The following is an 18377-nucleotide window of genomic DNA, read 5'->3' on the forward strand; positions in this document are numbered from 1 at the left end:
TTTACAAAGTCAAATAAGGTCTTTCTCGTATCTAGACAACCGGCAAACGTGTCTTCCACCTGCTACGTGCACGCACCACAATCGATCTCCTGTCAACCAAATAAAGAAGCAGTGAACCGAAAAATTTACTTGATAGGGGAATAATGGCCCAGCACAAACAGACGTCCATATTGAATCTAGTCAAATGTCCACTTAATCACGAAAGCTGTCCAACACATACTAAGTACTAGTTCGCTATTCTGTCATCTAGAGGACTACACGGTTAAATCAACAATATTCCCGCTTTGCAACAGCACTCCCCATTCGGTCTGTCCCCGCCATTAGTGGGAAACATGCCTCATACGCACACAGGCCATGCATAGACAGAATCATCCTACGAAATTGGCCAAATATATATATATATATATATATATATATATATATATATATATATATATATATATGATCACTATACTTACAATTAAAATATTACTAAAATATTACGAATGCGGTTTCAGTTGATTCACATTCGACAATGAGCGAACTATCGGAAATACATCCTGCTGACGGCTGTGGCTCTGAAACTAGAAATATCTCTACCATTCTTATGAGTTGACATACTCTTCCCTTTGCTATCACAGTATTACACGCCAAATCCATACCTTCCTTACGACTGGACATAGTCATTTCCTTTACACATGTTGGAACACAAACACATACTTTATAAACCTGATGCTCATGGCGAACCTACCACTAAGTATAATACGTTGTCAATAACTGATTGATAATACTGACCGAAAATCAACGATTGGTGGGCATGTCTGATAGGTTTTTTCTTGCGAGTGATACCACTGTGTCTTAGAAAAAGGCGCATAAATGTCTTACAAAATGTCAAATGTTAAAAAACACACGACCATATTACCATCACAAGTGGTCTTGGTTCTACAGGTGCATACAAGTATCCATGTTAAAAGCCATACTCGCTTTATAAATCGAGGTACGACAGTACCTCTGAATGAAGTGTTTTTTTTCCCAGCCAAATACCATGACACTGAATATGGGTGGTGATCGCTGAAGTATACTGGGATTTGGAATCAAGTCCTTCCATTTAAGCACATACCTGCTTAGGATCCTATGAAGAAATCCTTTATTGCTTACAGCCACTAGTGAATGATATTTATAGCACTCTCATATTTCGAAACGAGTCACCTTTCTCGAACCTATCTGCTACAGTAAAATTCGAACCTCGTTTTAGGTAGCCCCCCATGCATCTTGCAACTGCTGCCATTTCTCTAGCTTTATGCATGTTATCGTTGCAATTTAAGTCGGAACCGAGTAGGAGTCAGGGAAAATATATCTACAACCTTCTGCAACCTCTCTAGAATCAGGCTAAGCTGCATTACTGTGACACGACTGTGTTTTGACCATTTGATGGAAACACCAAGTGCAAGAAGAACAACCATTTTAGCTACTGCACCAATATGCGTTCCCAAACTACATACAAGTACTAAAGGTCCGCATCCATTCACATCTATCTTCCCAACACGCTACCTTAATTATTTTGTACCATCCAACAGAGAAAAATAACATACTATAAAAGCTCCACTAACTTCATCCGATACAGAACTCGATAAGATTTTTACCGAAACTCTCACCTCCCATATATGGAAAACAAATACTGCATGCATGCAGACATCGAGCACATGTGACGATCCCACTAAATGTAAAGGTTTTTATAGGCTGCACAGACCAGTTTAAAGTTTCATCACCCGCACTGTAGGAGGATGATCGTATCCTGAGGACTTTACTGTAAGTCGCAAGAGATGCGCCCTGTGACCCAGTCTTGCTGTTTGAAACTTTGTTTTTTTTCCTGCTCTATCACACTTTGTACACCGCCAGACAATTTGTTTTTCTGCCACAACTTCGAGGTCAGTGTCAGGTTCTAAACTGACATTAACACGTTCTGATTCAAGTCCTCTCGCAGAAAACTAGACCTTGCACGATTGACGTCAACTGATGACAATATCGTTGTCATTCAAGATGGCTGCCGTGACGTCAGGTGATGACGCGATTGACGTCATTCAAGATGGCGGGTAAGTGCCACGCCCCCTTCCAAGCTCCACCCTGGGGGTAAGTTTGAACTTTGGAGGGACGGTGGGTCAATTGGACTACCTCTAGATGTTGCACAGTGAAAATCATGTTGTTACTGCTGTTGCCATAACACACCACACACACTGGATGATTTTAAATACACTCCTGGAAATTGAAATAAGAACACCGTGAATTCATTGTCCCAGGAAGGGGAAACTTTATTGACACATTCCTGGGGTCAGATACATCACATGATCACACTGACAGAACCACAGGCACATAGACACTGGCAACAGAGCATGCACAATGTCGGCACTAGTACAGTGTATATCCACCTTTCGCAGCAATGCAGGCTGCTATTCTCCCATGGAGACGATCGTAGAGATTCTGGATGTAGTCCTGTGGAACGGCTTGCCATGCCATTTCCACCTGGCGCCTCAGTTGGACCAGCGTTCGTGCTGGACGTGCAGACCGCGTGAGCTGGACGTGCAGACCGCGTGAGACGACGCTTCATCCAGTCCCAAACATGCTCAATGGGTTACAGATCCGGAGATCTTGCTGGCCAGGGTAGTTGACTTACACCTTCTAGAGCACGTTGGGTGGCACGGGATACTTGCGGACGTGCATTGTCCTGTTGGAACAGCAAGTTCCCTTGCCGGTATAGGAATGGTAGAACGATGGGTTCGATGACGGTTTGGATGTACAGTGCACTATTCAGTGTCCCCTCGACGATCACCAGTGGTGTACGGCCAGTGTAGGAGATCGCTCCCCACACCATGATGCCGGGTGTTGGCCCTGTGTGCCTCGGTCGTATGCAGTCCTGATTGTGGGGCTCACTTGCACGGCGCCAAACACGCATACGACCATCATTGGCACCAAGGCAGAAGTGACTCTCATCGCTGAAGACGACACGTCTCCATTCGTCCCTCCATTCACGCCTGTCGCGACACCACTGGAGGCGGGCTGCATGATGTTGGGGCGTGAGCGGAAGACGGCCTAACGGTGTGCGGGACCGTAGCCCAGCTTCATGGAGACGGTTGCGAATGGTCCTCGCCGATACCCCAGGAGCAACAGTGTCCCTAATTTGCTGGGAAGTGGCGGTGCGGTCCCCTACGGCACTGCGTAGGATCCTACGGTCTTGGCGTGCATCCGTGCGTCGCTGCGGTCCGGTCCCAGGTCGACGGGCACGTGCACCTTCCGCCGACCACTGGCGACAACATCGATGTACTGTGGAGACCTCACGCCCCACGTGTTGAGCAATTCGGCGGTACGTCCACCCGGCCTCCCGCATGCCCACTATATGCCCTCGCTCAAAGTCCGTCAACTGCACATACGGTTCACGTCCACGCTGTCGCGGCATGCTACCAGTGTTAAAGACTGCGATGGAGCTCCGTATGCCACGGCAAACTGGCTGACACTGACGGCGGCGTGCACAAATGCTGCGCAGCTAGCGCCATTCGACGGCCAACACCGCGGTTCCTGGTGTGTCCGCTGTGCCGTGCGTGTGATCATTGCTTGTACAGCCCTCTCGCAGTGTCCGGAGCAAGTATGGTGGGTCTGACACACCGGTGTCAATGTGTTCTTTTTTCCATTTCCAGGAGTGTAAAAGTCAGTTACAACATAAGGAAATCTTAAGAATTTTGCGGCGTTGGCGTCGGTTTCCAAACTACAGTCCAAATGTGATTCACGAGATCTACATTTAAACTCTTCTGTCACAGTGACGGGAAAGCTGATGGCTCTGCATTCAGTTTCGACTGATTCCTCATATGGCAGTCATGTATGCGATCAGAAGGTGCCACCCCTCCAGAAAACTCCTTCTCCAACTCCAACAAGCATTGTCAGTCAGTCACTATGTGGCAACTAACAGTGTACCAGTGGACAGATGGGATGGAAAAGACACCCCCAATGTACGCAAATAATAAGCATTACAGTTGATTGTGTGAACAATTTCACCAATTTTACAGTAATTTCAACATAGACCAATGATGTGACAGCATGTTTCCTAATTCCACTTTCATAGGTAAACCACCCCTTCTCCACTTTTCAATTATCATTGCAAATGTGGATAGATGGCTGTGCAGTACATCCATTCATTGCTAATTCTCGAACACATACATCATAAAAGTATCAGACAGCGCTCTAGATGTTTAACACCTCGAGCATAGTGCTTAATTTACGATCTATCTCCATTCCAGTGGGAGTCACAGAGCATTCTCGCAGTCTAGGGTAAAATTAGAGACTGAAAGACCCCCTCACACTGTCACTGACTAACTGGCCCTGCAGCACCAGCACCTATTTGATCTGCAACCGACCAGAAGTAGATCACTACATATAATGTCTTGTGAATGGATGGAGCTTGCAGAGTCCTTGCCCATCCAAGTGAACAAGATGTCTCGAGATGCGCCCACATCGAGTAGGTTAGCACTCATCAATGTATAGTAACAGATTTTAAACTGTAATTTAATGGCCCCGGCAGAGGTTCGAGTCCTTCCTCGGGCATGTGTGTGTGTGTTTGTCTTTAGGATAATTTACGTTAAGTAGTGTGTAAGCTAAGGAACTGATGACCTTAGCAGTTAATTCCCATAAGATTTCACACACATTTTTTTTAATAGCACACTGTTAAGACGAACAAGAACGGGTGATTTTTATGCGTGATGGAGCTCCAGATGGATGGAGTTCGAAGCATTTTTATGTAATTCAACCAAGCTATCAATTTTAAAGTATTATTGCACAGTCTAGAATCAGTACCTGGAAGGTACTGGTAAGAGATAACATAAACACACGCACTCCTAAGGTTACAACGTTCCGCACATAAAAACAGTCTATAATGTTACATCACTTGAGTTTCCGACGAACTAGTTGTACAGAATGTAGTGCTGTTAATATAACAATGTAAGAAATATATTTCTTGCACATGACATACATCCCCCTTCCTGGTTTCTCTACGATAAACTATGTTCTCGAACGGTAAAACGAAAAAAATGCTTTCTAAAAACATTCGCTCTGTGTGATACAAGCACAATATAGCTTTCCAGAGATGTATAGCATCCACTGGTGTCATCCGATCATGGTTGAGAAACTATACTATGCCTCCGTCAGCCCTATGTAAAATGATCGTTAGTAACAGCGAATACCTCTTACAAGGAAACAGATAAATGCATAGCACCAGTGTCCAACATGTGAAAATTACAAGTCATTCCGTCACTAACTGTGTAAACAGTACATCTGTCAGGCAAATGTATACACGGGGATTGCAGTGCCTCAAAAGCAGCTATCGCTAACTTAGTTACGAAGCTGAAGTTTCGATTTTACACCCAAGATACGACAGGAGGGAGATTGAGTACATCGCATAAATCATAGTTCGTTTAGTTGTGATGACTGACTGGTTTACCATTAACGATCAAAGCTAAACAGTACTTTAAATCATATACAGAACACGTGGCTGAATACAAGTCGAAAGCAGACTATGTCATGTGAGTGATGCATCCTGACAGTAGAAAAATTGACCAGCAGCAACTTCTCCCTCTCCAAAATGCATCATCAGGCCACCATTAAATCGTACCTCGTTACAGCTCCATCCCAATCGATCACCCTGTCCACTCTCTGTTATCCTTTAACGCAGATGCATGTAAGTTTAAAGGCAGATGGTTCTCTGTCTTCCTGAATAGCGTCAATTATAGCAGTCAGCTCACGTGCATCACTGATACCTCAATAGACATACAGTATAATGCTACCTTGATGGAAAAAAAATTGACTGCTTCCCTGATTTCCCAGAATCGCAGGACTTCTACGGTCGCAGGTTTGAATCCTGCCTCGGGCATGGATGTGTGTGATGTCCTTAGGTTAGTTAGGTTTAAGTAGTTCTAAGTTCTAGGGGACTGATGACCACAGATGTTAAGTTCCATAGTGCTCAGGGCCATTTGAACCATTTGAACCCTGATTTCCTTCGCCGTTATCTTGGATTCCTCTTGCTGCTGCAGACTTGTTCCCATGGACAAATTGTTCTGCACATTTTGGTGTATATTCGCTCAATATATACCTATTTACCCCATAATTTTTCGCAGTTCTACCTATTTTATGTCAGTTCTATCCATGTGATCCGGACATAACCTCTCGTTCTGTGTCCTAAAATTGCTTGTAAGTGTAGTAGAGCTGCCAACACCTAGCCCAAATGCGCTGATTGGGAGGCATAGTATAGCACAGTACTCGACTGTATCCAGTCACCTCCACATTTAGAGACCGTTTGCTCTGTTTCCTGTATGTGTATATGCATTTACTGCAATCACAATTGTAAGTATAGTGGTCAAATATATATATGTGGTCAATTTCGTAGGATGATTCTGTATATGTGTGGCCTGTGGTGGGAATGAGTCATGTTTCCCACTAACGGTGGGGACTGTCTGAATGAAGAGGGCTGTTGCTAAGTGGGAATGTAGTTAACTTAACCATGTAGGCCTCTGGATGACCGAATAGAGAACTAAAACTAAGTATGCATTGGAAAGCATTCGTGATCAAGAAGACATTTCGCAATATTCAATATGGACGTGTGTTTGTGCTGGGCCATTATTTGCCTATTGTATAAATTGTTAGGTTGACTGCTTATTTGCATTTGACTTCTTTATTTTATTGAGAGAAGATCGATTGTGGTGTGTGCATCTACCATGTGGAAGAAATGTTACCCAGTTCTCTAGATATGAGAAAGACCTTAATGACGTTGTTAATTATAGTAGTAGGATGAAATTGTATGTTCTGGGACACTAGGACAATTTTATAAAAATAAAAAATCTCTCATTACTGCATCACAGAATTGTCCTAGTCTCCCAGAACATACAATTTCATCCTACTATCCCTTTTACCTAATAATATAATATAATATAATAATACAATAACAGCTATAATAAAAAATCATTTATTTTACATATATTTCCCATAGGTGAATGTAATAAGTATATAATAAAAGTAAATATATAAAATTATTTACTTTCTGCTTTAGCAGCCATAACATTGTCATGAGTTGTTGTTTCTAAATGTTTTTTGAAGGAAGAGTTATTTACAGTTCTGCCACATTTACAAGTAACATTAATTTTATTATGTACCTTGTAGCATTCTTTACATACATATTTATGTCCACCTGTTCGATATTTATCTTTATAAAATTCCTCAATACCTTTTTGATCATACATTGACTACACTGTCTTAATTAAGGCTTAGTGTTGTTCATTTATATAAAATTAAATTAATGAGAAAAATAATTTCACATTGCGAACATAAGTAAATGTATTAGTTGACAGAAGTAAATTTTTTACATTGTGAACTCTACATCATGAAAGTCATTATTTCTGATTTTAATTTTCTTCATTCCTTTATACACTCCTGGAAATGGAAAAAAGAACACATTGACACCGGTGTGTCAGACCCACCATACTTGCTCCGGACACTGCGAGAGGGCTGTACAAGCAATGATCACACGCACGGCACAGCGGACACACCAGGAACCGCGGTGTTGGCCGTCGAATGGCGCTAGCTGCGCAGCATTGGTGCACCGCCGCCGTCAGTGTCAGCCAGTTTGCCGTGGCATACGGAGCTCCATCGCAGTCTTTAACACTGGTAGCATGCCGCGACAGCGTGGACGTGAACCGTATGTGCAGTTGACGGACTTTGAGCTAGGGCGTATAGTGGGCATGCGGGAGGCCGGGTGGATGTACCGCCGAATTGCTCAACACGTGGGGCGTGAGGTCTCCACAGTACATCGATGTTGTCGCCAGTGGTCGGCGGAAGGTGCACATGCCCGTCGACCTGGGACCGGACCGCAGCGACGCACGGATGCACGCCAAGACCGCAGGATCCTACGCAGTGCCGTAGGGGGCCGCACCGCCACTTCCCAGCAAATTAGGGACACTGTTGCTCCTGGGGTATCGGCGAGGACCATTCGCAACCGTCTCCATGAAGCTGGGCTACGGTCCCGCACACCGTTAGGCCGTCTTCCGCTCACGCCCCAACATCGTGCAGCCCGCCTCCAGTGGTGTCGCGACAGGCGTGAATGGAGGGACGAATGGAGACGTGTCGTCTTCAGCGATGAGAGTCGCTTCTACCTTGGTGCCAATGATGGTCGTATGCGTGTTTGGCGCCGTGCAGGTGAGCGCCACAATCAGGACTGCATACGACCGAGGCACACAGGGCCAACACCCGGCATCATGGTGTGGGGAGCGATCTCCCACACTGGCCGTACACCACTGGTGATCGTCGAGGGGACACTGAATAGTGCACGGTACATCCAAACCGTCATCGAACCCATCGTTCTACCATTCCTAGACCGGCAAGGGAACTTGCTGTTCCAACAGGACAATGCACGTCCGCATGTATCCCGTGCCACCCAACGTGCTCTAGAAGGTGTAAGTCAACTACCCTGGCCAGCAAGATCTCCGGATCTGTCCCCCATTGAGCATGTTTGGGACTGGATGAAGCGTCGTCTCACGCGGTCTGCACGTCCAGCACGAACGCTGGTCCAACTGAGGCGCCAGGTGGAAATGGCATGGCAAGCCGATCCACAGGACTACATCCAGCATCTCTACGATCGTCTCCATGGGAGAATAGCAGCCTGCATTGATGCGAAAGGTGGATATACACTGTACTAGTGCCGACATTGTGCATGCTCAGTTGCCTGTTTCTTTGTGCCTGTGGATCTGTCAGTGTGATCATGTGATGTATCTGACTCCAGGAATGTGTCAATAAAGTTTCCCCTTCCTGGGACAATGAATTCACGGTGTTCTTATTTCAATTTCCAGGAGTGTATTTCACTTTCATTCAACCTCTTTTTATCATATCCAAATCAAAATCGTCAATTAATGACAAAGTTGTTCTCCAAATCTAGTATTTAAATATTCACAGTCTGTAATATTACATAATACATTTGTCTCTATCTCATTTACTTTAGTAATTTCTTTAGAAACACTTAAATTACTTACCTTCTTGATTAATGTAGTCTCCATTTATATCGAAAAAAATTTATTACATTTATATATAATAATTATCTATCAGATTTTCAAAAATGAGTAATGACCGTATGGTAATGTATCTATTCTATTTTCTAAAACGTATCTTTTATTATCATGGGGACTTAGTGCTCTTTTGTTTACTTGAATTGGATATATTTCATGTTTTTCACTTTTTAATTTTAATTAAAATTTCTATATTGTTCTGTATTGCTAAACAGACAATCTTTACAATCTTCTAAACTTATTTTGTTTTTAACTACAAATTTTTTAGTTTTCTTTTCTATTTTGTTACCAACTTTATAAGCATACATTTTTGCTCTTAAACCACATTCCATTATTTTTCCATTACATTCATCTTTCATTTTACCAACAGCTTTCTTGTTTACTTGTGGAATATTATATATAGCATCTGTTGGATAATCACATGTATCAAAATAATCAATCATTGATTTCATATCCTCATAGAAATCTTAGGTTTTAATATTGTAAATACAACAATCTGTATCTTGATAACAAAATTCAATATTTTCTCTATATTTAGGTTTCATAACTCTGTAGTGAAAATCATACATTAATTCTTTGGATAAATCGAGTATACTCAATCCAATATAAATAGGTTTACTAAATATTATTTTAGTTTTATTCATATGAACAACAGCTAGATTTTCGTTAAATATAGTTCTATGTTTAAAGTTTGGTTTAGCTACAAGTTTATCACATATTTTACAATTTGAAACTAATTTTATATCTTCTCTCTTTCTTATACTCTCCACTGTTTTACCAAATACAGAACTATTCATTACATTATAAAAAATCTTTTGCGAAAACATTTGTAGCTTTAGTTCTTAACTGTGAGTTTACATCTATATATTTATTTAACCAAATAGATTGTTTAATTTTTAAAACTTATGTATTTTTGTAAGTTTCATTCCAAAAGATAAATATTGTTTTAGATTTCTAAAATGTACTACATAATTACTTTTAATCTGAAGTACTTATTAATTTACTTTCATTTGTACCTGGAACAAATTTTGATTCAGGAGCTAGTGGTAAATCTTTATGTAAATCATGTAATACTTTCGGATATTCTAGATCTACTTCAAATATATATCCATCGTGACTATTGTTTGACATTTTGCTTATTTTTGTACAATTAAAATTATTTGGTTCTTCCCATTTATATCAGCCATATGGTAAATATTGGTTCATAGCATAACCATATAAATTATTTGCATCTATATACATTATGTAATTTGAAATTTCTTTATTATTATAATCATTTAAATATTTATTATTTGCTTTTACATATATTTTACAACTTTGTGAAATTCCACCTCTTATTCCTTTTTCAACCATTAGAAGCATATCATAATCATATAATAAATCCAGTTTTAGATTAGTAATTATTAACAATACATCCCAAGATAAAGCTGGTGCTGTAAAATACCAAGAAGGATCAAAATTATAAGTATTTATACAGATTCTTCTAAACTTTTGAAATACATCACTTAACAATAATACATCAGTTTAAAGATATAAATCATGATATTCGCCAAGATATTTTATATTAAATTTTTCCCAAACTAATTTTGCATGTTCATAATCTTCATCACTTATGTCACTATCATTTCACTATAAAATTTATCGTTAGTTGGTAATTGTGTTTCTTCAAATTTTTTCCAAGAATCCATGTAATAATATGGATAAACACCTTTTATAATTACTAGATTAAAAAATTCTGGAGAAAAATGCTTTTTAATATTTTTAATTAATTTTCCTTTGATGAAAGTTTTTCAAGTGAAGAAGCCATATATCTAAATGTGTCAACAAATCTCATTTGTAAAGTTTTTGTGTGTTTACTAAAAATAATATTTTTATTTTCATTGTTCAGTATTAATTCGATTTCCTTATTACCATAACCAAGTTCTTTTAGAAAAAGAACTGTATCATAACCAGACAAATTACGTAAATAAATAGGTACAAAATCAGGTTGTTGTAGTTTTAAATTACACAGCTTTCATAATGGAACAATATATTTTCCAGTTAAATGATGATGACGATGTACCATTTTTATTCTTTTTTGTATAAGGACATTTACATTGTCTACAAACTATAGATTTAAGATACATTTTGTATTCATCAAAATCAAGTGTTTTCATTTCTTCAATTTCAGGATATTTTCTTGCAATTTTTTCAACTTGTTGTTTTATACATTCTATAAGTTTTTCATGACAATTTGGTTCTCTAATAACAACAGGATCTTTATATATATATATATATATATATATATATATATATATATATATATATATATATATATATATATAGTTACAAAATCCACTTGGTTGATGTTTTTGATATTTAATTATATATGCTGTTTTGGGATTTGGCTCACAATTACCAATTAAAAGTAAACTTTCAAAATCAGCATAAATAACATATTTTGAAAATATATAAATTCTTCACCTGGCATTTCAACTTTTAAGGTTTTTTAGTTAAACAATTTTTTGTGTGCTCATCTAATTTTTCTTTACTATTATTATGTAATAAACGTAAATCACAAATAGATTTTGCTTAAGTATTTTTAGTAATTTGACTTGATAAATGTCTAGATAATTTTTTTATATCAATAATGTGAATTATTGTCTTTCTTGAAATAAAGTAATTTATAAGTTTTTCCTTTTCAGATTTTGTTATTTCTAATGCACGTACTTGATAACTTTCATCTTCATCATCAAATAAATAAACATTAATAGATACATAACTATATTTTCTATTTTTGGAATATGTCCAACTAATATGGGAAATACTATATATTAAAATTTTTTATCAAGATCAAGACTAACTACTTTATATTTTGTTATTTTTTCCGGATGTTCGTCTACAGGAAACAAAGCTGCTTTTATAGACCATAAAAACATTTTTGATCATTGTTTTTCACATTAACACATGCTTTTCTATTTTTAATATTATCTGGTGAATCAGCATAAGATGATTCTCTTAGTGGAACATATTTATTAATTGCTAGTTGTAAACCAATTTTTATATTTAATGACCATTGTGATTCATGTGCTTGAAAATGAACTTTTTCATTTGTTTCATCTGTTTGTAGTTTATATTCACAGTATAAATTAAAATTTATCTTTACACCATGATGTACTTTCAAATAGCCTTTAACAATTTTAAAATTTTTTGTTTTTACTGCATTTAAGAAATGATTAGGATCAAGTATATCCATATTATTTTCTAAATTTATAGTTTGTAATCTGTTTCCAAATGCCTTTTCCACTAAGTAATGTAATTGTTTTTCTCTCTCTTCATTTCTGAAAAATATTTGTAGAAAATGCAAATATTTCTTTTCATTGTTTATTTTATTTAGTGAGAAAAACATCAGAAATACCATAAAATGGTATGGTTTTCCAAACATTTTCCCTACGTTCAGCTTTATTATTTTGGACAATATTTGTTTGATTATCACTTACTCCTTCAGCTATTCAAATATTAACAATATTTTTATATTTTTTACTTACTGTAGTTAAATAATTTTCATGATTTTCACTTACTTCAGACTTTTTTAACAATATTTGTATTATTTTCACTTACTACAGGTGTATTATTTCTAACAATATTTGGATGATTACTAATAATAAATGTAATTAAATCAGCCCTATGTAATCTTGAATATCCTCATACTCTACAAAATTAACGAAGTCTTACAACAGTAAACTATTGTAGTTCATTAGCAACTTGTTCTAGTTGAACAACAATGTTTCTTTCCATTTCATGCTTTTATTTATCACAAAAAATCTATTAATATGTAAAAATAATTTTTTTATAAAATGTTAACAATTTAATAGATAGAAAAGGATTATTATTTAATAAATAATTAATCAAAAAGAGAATGAGCTTACCAATCAATTAGTTCTTTAAACAACTATTTTAACAATCAATTAGTTCTTTAAACAATTATTTTAACAATCAATTAGCTTATGAACAATTAGTTTATTATTTAGTTTAACAATGAATTAGTTTTTAATCAATTAGATTAAAAATCAGTTTGCTCTTCTATTTAATATACAAAATTCATTATATTTGTGAAAATAATTTTATTATAAAAATGATAATTATTTAATAGATCGTTAGATAATTAACCATAAATGATTATTTTTTAAAGTCAAAGTTTTGTTATTCTTAATATATTCTAAAGTACATTACTTACATTTATTGTTATGTTTATCTTTATGTGATGGATTTATATGAAGACAATTTAAATGTTTAATTTCTAGACAAATTTTACATTTCTTTTTTCCCTCAGTTATAGTTTCTTCATTATTCATTGTAGATTCATTTTCCATTTTTGTATGTTCTTCACTTGGATTTCGTCTTAAAGGTTACTTGAAATAATATTTAGAAATCCTTTTTCGACATACACAATGAATTCGATTTTTTATGGCAATTTTCTACATGATATTTATTTAAACAAGGTCTACATATAGTTCTATAATCATCTTATGTATACTATTATAAAGTGAAATTATCAATTGACTTTTCTGTAATACAATACTTACAAAATTTAGTTTTCACAGAACAATCTTCTTCAACTTGAATGTGCTCTATTTACATAGAAAAAATTATTAGAATTGTAAAAAAAAATTTCATAATTTTAAATTATTCATATAAATTACTTTAAAGATAATCATCATCATAATAAGCTGCTTCATCTTGAGCATGAAACATAGCATTAATACAATTTATTTCATTTTTTTCTGTTACTTTATTTTTTATAATAGTTCTACAAAGTGGACAATTTTCTTTTTCCTTTAACTATTCATCAATACATTCTTTATGAAAAATATGATTGCACATTGTTTTAACAAGTTTTTATTATTTTCATCACTTAAACAAACAGGACAATCAATATCTTTCTTACATACGTCAATTAGTACATAAGTTTCTTTTTGTTTAGTTTGCATTTCGTTTTGGCTCTTCATTTATAAGAAAATAATTTTTATTAGATTTATAAAAAAATTAAATTCTCCAGTTTAATTTAGTCATAAATACTAACTACAAATTTACCATAATATTTATTTTTGCAAAACTAATAAAAATATTTCTCTTAAATGGAATTTTTCATAGTTAAAAAATTCGTTAAAGTTTAAATTATTTCTACAGGAACAGTTTTAACAGAACCTTTTAATATTACAGTTATAAAATTTTATTAATGTAACATTATTGATTGACTATTATTATTTATTTTATATATCTTATCAGCTACACTGACAGTTATACCAAAATCATCAAAGTTTAAATGTCTGTTTATATTTTTACCAACAATAATAATTCTTTTAAGTATCAAATCATATTCAAAATTATACATTTTTTGTTCACCAACTGTCATAAAAGTAAAATCAATTATTTGTGTATCATACACCTTTTCTTCAAGATTACTTAGCTGAAAAGTGTGGTGTTAAATCTGTTTTTGAGAAATAATCTGAAAAAGATTTTTCTACTTCTTTTTTGGTAAAATAATTAGTAAATTGTGTTAAAATTCTTGTGTATTCAGGTTTTGTAACATAATCTTTTTCTAAGTATTGTTTGTTAACTACATCTTTTGTATCAATTGGATCATTTACATTAGCAAATCTCCTATCTTTAAAACCAATATTTCCTTTAGTTATTTAAAAAAACATAAAATTCATTTTAGATTTGTTTAATTGCATTAGTTATCTTTTGATCGATTGATGATTGTAGTTGTTTAATAATATTTTAAATTATTCTAATTTTTTCTAAATTTAATGTAGTTGTATTAACTACTTGTTCATTTTGTTTAAATAAATGTATCTCATTTCCAAAAATGTCCACTTCTTAAATCTAAAATATCATTAAAATTATAATTATCATATAGAAATTTTAAAACGAACGTAAATGGCCCCATATTACTTCATCAAAATTTTGTATTCTTTCTGTATTGTGATATAATTCATCTTTTCCTAAATAATTAACAAAATTTTTGGTATATTACCACCAAGTGAAACTAAAACAACATTTTTAGAATAATTTTTGTAATAACAAATCCAATTTGTACCAGGATTATCAGATGTATCTAAATTTAGTATACCACATTCAATTTTAAATGGCTTTTTTGTTAATTCATCATTGATGTATACGCCACGACAGTGTTTAATGTTTAATTGTTTAGTGAGATCTACTATATCAAAATTACTTATTGCATTAGGATACTTATTAATTACTTTTTAGACATTTTTTGTTTTCTTTATTCCATTACTAGCTTTCTTTTCCATTTCTAAGTTATGTCTTTTCTTATCTTCTAACTCTTTATTAACTTTCTTATTGTTTATAACTGCATTTGCAATTGTTGAAGATCCACCAGCTAAAGAGCCAATTATTGCTAAATAAAGTAATGCAACTAATAATAATGGCAAAAATCCTCCTTCATGTTGTGATGCTCCTTTACCATCTTTCTTTCTTGTTAAACATCCTTTAATTTTTTTGACAACAGGATTTCCTATTGTAATAATTAAATTTCCACCTACTTCCTTTTATTTTTTCCTTTTCCAAACATCTGTTAAAAATGGTTCAATTGCATTTAATTGTTCATTATTTAACTTTAATTTAATTGATTTTGGTTTAGTTTTGCCAGTAGGCAGCAAAGTATAATCAATTGAAAAGTTATTCTTTTATATAGTTAAAAATTTAAAAAAGGTTTTTAAATTTATAATGCCCAACCATTTTCATCAACATTAACTCCCATACCTAATTTTCGTTTTCCATGAATTATTCCTCTAACTGCTGTTGCTGCAACTTTTTCACCAAATGAAGTATTATTTGAACACATTCATTCTTTTGCAGCTAACTGAAGTTCTTTATCAACTATATGTCTTTTTTTAAATTCTTCATTATCTCTATAAGCAATATCATGTTTTTTACAAGCTTCATTTAATGGATTTATACGCTTATCACCTTTAGCTAATCTTTCTTCTAATTTTGTACCCGGACCACAATCATTATAACTGGAATATGCATTTCAAATGGCAATTTGTTAATTAAAGTATTTACTAATCCTTTTCCATATTTATCACTTTTCCAAAATGAATGTGGAAGATTATTTAAAAATCTAATTAAATATGGAATTCCTTTTGGATTATCAATTACAAAATTACTAAATTTATTTGTTAACATTTGTGCAATACTAACATTTTCATATTGATAATTCTTATTTCGAGCAAGTACTTCACCATGAATAACTGCTAATCTATCAATTAATTGTCTAACATCATTCATCCAAACAAATTCAGTTTTCCTTATCTGTATATTTTTAATTAAATCTTCTCCAATTTTTTGTTGTTTTTCAGGAGAACTTGGTTGTGAAGAATCTATAGTTTCTCATCTTAAATTTGGAAAATAAACATCAACAATTTCTTTTAGTAAGTAATTATATTAATTACCTTTACTTGAAATTTAATTTAATTGTATTATTATCAGAATATAATGCTCTTGCATTAAATAATATATCTGCATAACTTGATAAATCTGCAGCATCAAACTTTTTATTTAAATCTTCCATAGTAATTTGTTTTTCAGTAAAAAGTTTCATTAATCCATCTGTACCTTCATATGTTTTATCACCAATTTTTAGTTATCACCATTAAATTCAACACATAATTTACCAACATATTTAAACATATCAACTGGTTTTAAACTAAATATTTTAACTTCACTATGATTAATATACTGTAACATTCTTTCACTAACATTTATCTTTTTATTTTCATTTTCTTCTTGGTATTTATTTAATACATCCTGAATTTCTGACTCACTTAACATATAACCATATTTTCCAGGAACAACATCAGACCAATGTTTTAATGGTTTAATTGGTGATAAATCTCCAAAATCTTCTATGTGATGACAAAATGGAATCATTTGTTTTTCAACTTCTCTATTTTCTTCAATTGCTTTTAAAACAATATCACCTAAACCTTGTTCAGCTTTTCAATAGCATCAGTAACAGGTTGATCTTCCTTTTAATTTTTTTCATATTCTGTTCTTGGTTGCTTTTTCCAAAGCTTAAATTGCTCTTTTAATTCTTCAACTTTCTTTCTATTTTGTTTAGCTTGTTTACATCTTCTTCATCATACTTAGCAAACATTTATTAAGGAAAAAACATTAATTATGCTTAACATTTATGTTTAACATTTATGTTTAACATTTATGATTAATGTTTATGTTTGTTTTTGTTTTTATATTTATGTTTAACATTAATGTTTATGTTTTTATTTAATGTTTAAGTTGTTAAACAATGTTGTATTTTATTTCTAAATTTGCCTTCATTTGGTTTCCTATGCATATCTATTGTGACAAATCCAAATTCATCATTCCAACATTTACTACAGATTTCTTTAAAATTATCACACTTTAAATCTCCACCAACAAACTCATGGTAAATATGATGTAAAATTGTATCACCTTGAGAAATATACTTAAAAAATGTAAATTGTCTATACTAACTGCTTTGATATTTTTGAAAATGTTTGAGCTAAATAAAAATCTCTGGCTTTGTGTCTTCTTCTAGTAAAAAATTCTCTTACAATATCTTGATTTTCTAAAATGAAATCACCGAATACCGCAACTAAATTATTTTCACGTTCATCTAATGGAATAATTTCTTTATTTGCAATAAAACTAACAATATTTTCATTAATTTTACTTAAATTCTTTTACATTGTTTTATAAATTCTTGATATTTTGGTTGACTGAACTTTTTGAATAAATATATAAATGTTTAATTTTATTCCAATTTAGCCATCATGGAGCTACAATATAATTATCAAGCATTATTGTTCTTTTACCACAACCACTTGGTCCAATTATTGCCCATCTTATAGAATTTGGTAAAAGATTACCATGTTTGTTTTTTTATTTTCTGTAGTTCTTACTTTAGGTTCCCAATCCGTTTTATTCATTTATTTAATAATTTTTTTCAGTAACAAATGAGCCACCTTTTTCAACTTAGTGTTAAATCTAGTACACTTAGAAAATGATTAACTGTTCCAATATGTCATAGTTATACTAATGTTTCACTAGTTGGTTTTTATTCAACTTTTTGAACACCAGATATTACAACAAAAAATAATAAAGTTTATTGTGATGGTGAAACAATAGAAATTCATGAAGATCAATATAGTTTTAAATATTTTTAAAAACTTATTCATTCTAGAAAACCTAATATACACATTAAAGCAGATGAAATTTTAAACAGAGTAACTATTGAAAATGATGTAAAGTTGTATA

At 33.8% G+C, this 18377-nt stretch overlaps 1 long non-coding RNA gene across 1 annotated transcript in view; it reads left to right on the top strand.

Moving 5' to 3' along the window:
* The window catches only part of LOC124721156, a 178347-nt gene extending 161842 nt beyond the window's left edge, over positions 1-16505 (top strand). The window contains exon 3 of the long non-coding RNA XR_007006280.1: positions 16439-16505. This is a non-coding gene — a long non-coding RNA (uncharacterized LOC124721156). The remainder of the gene's footprint in view (positions 1-16438) is intronic.
* Positions 16506-18377: the final 1872 nt, after the last annotated feature.

This window comes from Schistocerca piceifrons, chromosome X (genome assembly GCF_021461385.2).
Source record: "Schistocerca piceifrons isolate TAMUIC-IGC-003096 chromosome X, iqSchPice1.1, whole genome shotgun sequence".
Classification (NCBI taxonomy): Eukaryota; Metazoa; Arthropoda; class Insecta; order Orthoptera; family Acrididae; genus Schistocerca; species Schistocerca piceifrons.